This window comes from Oncorhynchus mykiss, chromosome 27 (assembly GCF_013265735.2).
Source record: "Oncorhynchus mykiss isolate Arlee chromosome 27, USDA_OmykA_1.1, whole genome shotgun sequence".
NCBI classification, from domain to species: domain Eukaryota; kingdom Metazoa; phylum Chordata; class Actinopteri; order Salmoniformes; family Salmonidae; genus Oncorhynchus; species Oncorhynchus mykiss.
Window position 1 is genome coordinate 48,784,510 of NC_048591.1, and position 3,507 is coordinate 48,788,016.

Below are 3,507 nucleotides of genomic sequence, written 5' to 3' on the forward strand. Positions count from 1 at the left end.
TTACTACAGTATATACATTATTCCAGGCCAATTCTAAAGTTTTACAGAAAGGGATACATATGGAAGATAATTTGTTTCTACAATACATGTACATATTATCTCTGAAAAGATTTAGAGATCATCGTTACTGAACATATAAATTCATTTTTTGACGTGTGCATTTAGACAATACCTAAATACCAATCCTTTAAAACGTGAGTGATTAGTACTACACAAACAGTCAACAGTTAACTAATAGTCTAACAAAACTAGCTAAGCATTAAAAAAAAAAAATCACACTTATGTGACAAATACATCATTTATTCAACCACCAAACTTTAACAAGATAAGTCACTGTAGTGGATCACCAACGTTGTTGTTGTGTTGTCAGAATGTCAAACACGTGACAGAAATCATTCCGGAAGAATCACGTACTTGTCTGTTCTATTCTAGAACTTCTAGAATCCTTTAGAATCCTCAGTTTTGTTCATCACAATGACCGTCTAGACACCTCGGTTACCTTGAAACCCTAACCTAATTGACATATTCTCATTAGCTTATACATACGTACATGTGTATATATAGGTAGACAGATGGACAGAGATTGATAATAACAAATCATTTAGGGTTTTTTTTCCGCTCGTGAAATTAGATTCAGTATCAGTTGAAAGAAGAAACACTAGAAAAAAAATAAAAAAAATAACTCTTTGGAATCTGTCACATCACAACAATTCCTGACTATAAAACCATAGCTGGTTGTTTTTTCATAAGGAGAAATTCTACCTGTACACCAACTAAAGCCAACATACTGTAACTCACATTTACCATTGATTCAAATCAAACCCCGGCTGTGACCTCTAACCTTTACCTCTCTAACCGTCATGACATGCTCTTCTCACCAGATAAAACAGGTCCTAACCACCATCTTGTTTCAGCAGCACAGCAGGTCTACAACAGGGCAGTAAAGGATATCTGTAGACTGCCTTTCAGACAGGGAGACAATGGCTGGCTCCTAAAATGCACCCTATTCCCATTATATAGTAGTGCACTGTGTAGGGAATAGGGTGCCATTCAGGATGCAGGTATATCAAACAAGCCCTTATTGATCCAAAGTGCCTTTTGTTCTTCTTTCAAGTTAGAATTTATTTGTTGGGGGGGGGGGGGGGGGGGGGGGGGGTATTGATTAGGAATATCTTAACGTAATAGTGAAAGAATGAAAGCAGAGCGTGTGATGGAAAAGGTTACAACTACATTAAATCATTACCAAACTTGTCCAGTTAAAAACCCTAACTGGTGAGAGACAACTCGTAATGGAATCGGTCTGTTTCTCTGTAAAAGATGTCCACGTCATTTAGTGATTTAAAAAACAAACATATCAATCCAACAACAACAAAAAACCTAAAGTAAAAAAAAACAAGAATCTGTTTGATCTATTATCCATCCTGTAATAACCTAAGAAACACAGAAGACTAGTAAAAGATCAGGAACAAAGCAACCGCGAATCAGGCTTGAATGAGACAGGGAAAATAAAGAGGCTAGGATTGAAAAGAACATCGTGATAACACGTTTTTATAAAACCTTTAACAATAGAAGTACACTTTTGATTATGAAACATCGGGGAAGTAGAGGGAAGTGTGGTTTGTTCGTCAATGATACCATTTCTACGATACATCATTAATGCTTGAAGTCACGATACACAATACACTACAATACATACACTACAATACACTACAATACACTACAATACAGAAAACTTGGCGTTCCTTTGTTTTCCCCTCTTATTCTCTCAAAACAATACAACTGAAGGCACTTGATTCGACAATGAAAGGTTTAACTTCTAGACATGCTGGCACAGCCAAGCAGCAGTATGCTATAGTATACAAGGTACCCAGCCCAGGCTCCAGCCCATCCCCCATCACCACCACACAGTCCTAACTGGGACTCTAGCTTGTATAACCTAGGTGGTGTCCCAAATGGCACCCTATTCCCTATATAGTACACTCATTTTGACCAGTGGCCACAGAGCTCTGGTCAAAACTAGTGCACTATGTAGGGATTAAGTGCCATTTGGAATGTTGCCCTAGCCTAACTTAGCCTAACAACCTAACCTAACTTAACCTAGCCTAACTTAACCTAATTTAACCTAATTTAACCTAATCTAATTTAACCGAACTTAACCTAATTTAACCTAACCTAATTTAACCTAACCTAATTTAACCTAACCTAATTTAACCTAACCTAATTTAACCTTCCAAATCAGTAGTTCTTCCCCAAACTTCCGATACATCATTTTTGGTTTTCCCAGGCTCATCATTAAAAACAACATCTTAAAACTATAAAACTGTAAAAGACATCAGAATAAATGAATAAGAAAAGGCCAGGAAGCAGGAAGCAGGAAGCAGGAGTATATGATGTTCACACATTTTCCAAAGACACTTTTAATGAGATGGCGGGAAGCAGGAGTCGTTCCAGACAGCTAAGAAGGTTGAGATGCTGCTTCTCACTGTGTTGTGGACTAGACAGTCTCTCCAGAGTTGTGTTGTGGACTAGACAGTCACTCCAGAGTTGTGTTGTGGACTAGACAGTCTCTCCAGAGTTGTGTTGTGGACTAGACAGTCTCTCCAGAGTTGTGTTGTGGAATAGACAGTCTCTCCAGAGTTGTGTTGTGGACTAGACAGTCTCTCCAGAGTTGTGTTGTGGACTAGACAGTCTCTCCAGAGTTGAGTTGTGGACTAGACAGTCGCTCCAGAGTTGAGTTGTGGACTAGACAGTCTCTCCAGAGTTGTGTTGTGGACTAGACAGTCACTCCAGAGTTGTGAACTAGACAGTCTCTCCAGAGTTGTGTTGTGGACTAGACAGTCTCTCCAGAGTTGTGTTGTGGACTAGACAGTCACTCCAGAGTTGTGTTGTGGACTAGACAGTCTCTCCAGAGTTGTGTTGTGAACTAGACAGTCTCTCCAGAGTTGTGTTGTGGACTAGACAGTCTCTCCAGAGTTGTGTTGTGGACTAGACAGTCTCTCCAGAGTTGTGTTGTGGACTAGACAGTCTCTCCAGAGTTGTGTTGTGGACTAGACAGTCTCTCCAGAGTTGAGTTGTGGACTAGACAGTCGCTCCAGAGTTGAGTTGTGGACTAGACAGTCTCTCCAGAGTTGTGTTGTGGACTAGACAGTCACTCCAGAGTTGTGAACTAGACAGTCTCTCCAGAGTTGTGTTGTGGACTAGACAGTCTCTCCAGAGTTGTGTTGTGGACTAGACAGTCACTCCAGAGTTGTGTTGTGGACTAGACAGTCTCTCCAGAGTTGTGTTGTGGACTAGACAGTCACTCCAGAGTTGTGTTGTGGACTAGACAGTCTCTCCAGAGTTGTGTTGTGAACTAGACAGTCTCTCCAGAGTTGAGTTGTGGACTAGACAGTCTCTCCAGAGTTGTGTTGTGGACTAGACAGTCTCTCCAGAGTTGTGTTGTGGACTAGACAGTCTCTCCAGAGTTGTGTTGTGAACTAGACAGTCCCTCCAGAGTTGTGTTGTGAA

At 40.4% G+C, this 3,507-nt stretch overlaps 1 long non-coding RNA gene across 1 annotated transcript; it reads right to left on the bottom strand.

The window, feature by feature from the left end:
- Positions 1-284: 284 nt before the first annotated feature.
- LOC118944731 lies at positions 285-2,930 on the bottom strand. The gene is made up of 2 exons (XR_005040034.1): positions 2,153-2,930; positions 285-2,122 (listed from the first exon to the last, which is right to left on the bottom strand). It is a non-coding gene; the product is annotated as an uncharacterized LOC118944731 (long non-coding RNA).
- Positions 2,931-3,507: the final 577 nt, after the last annotated feature.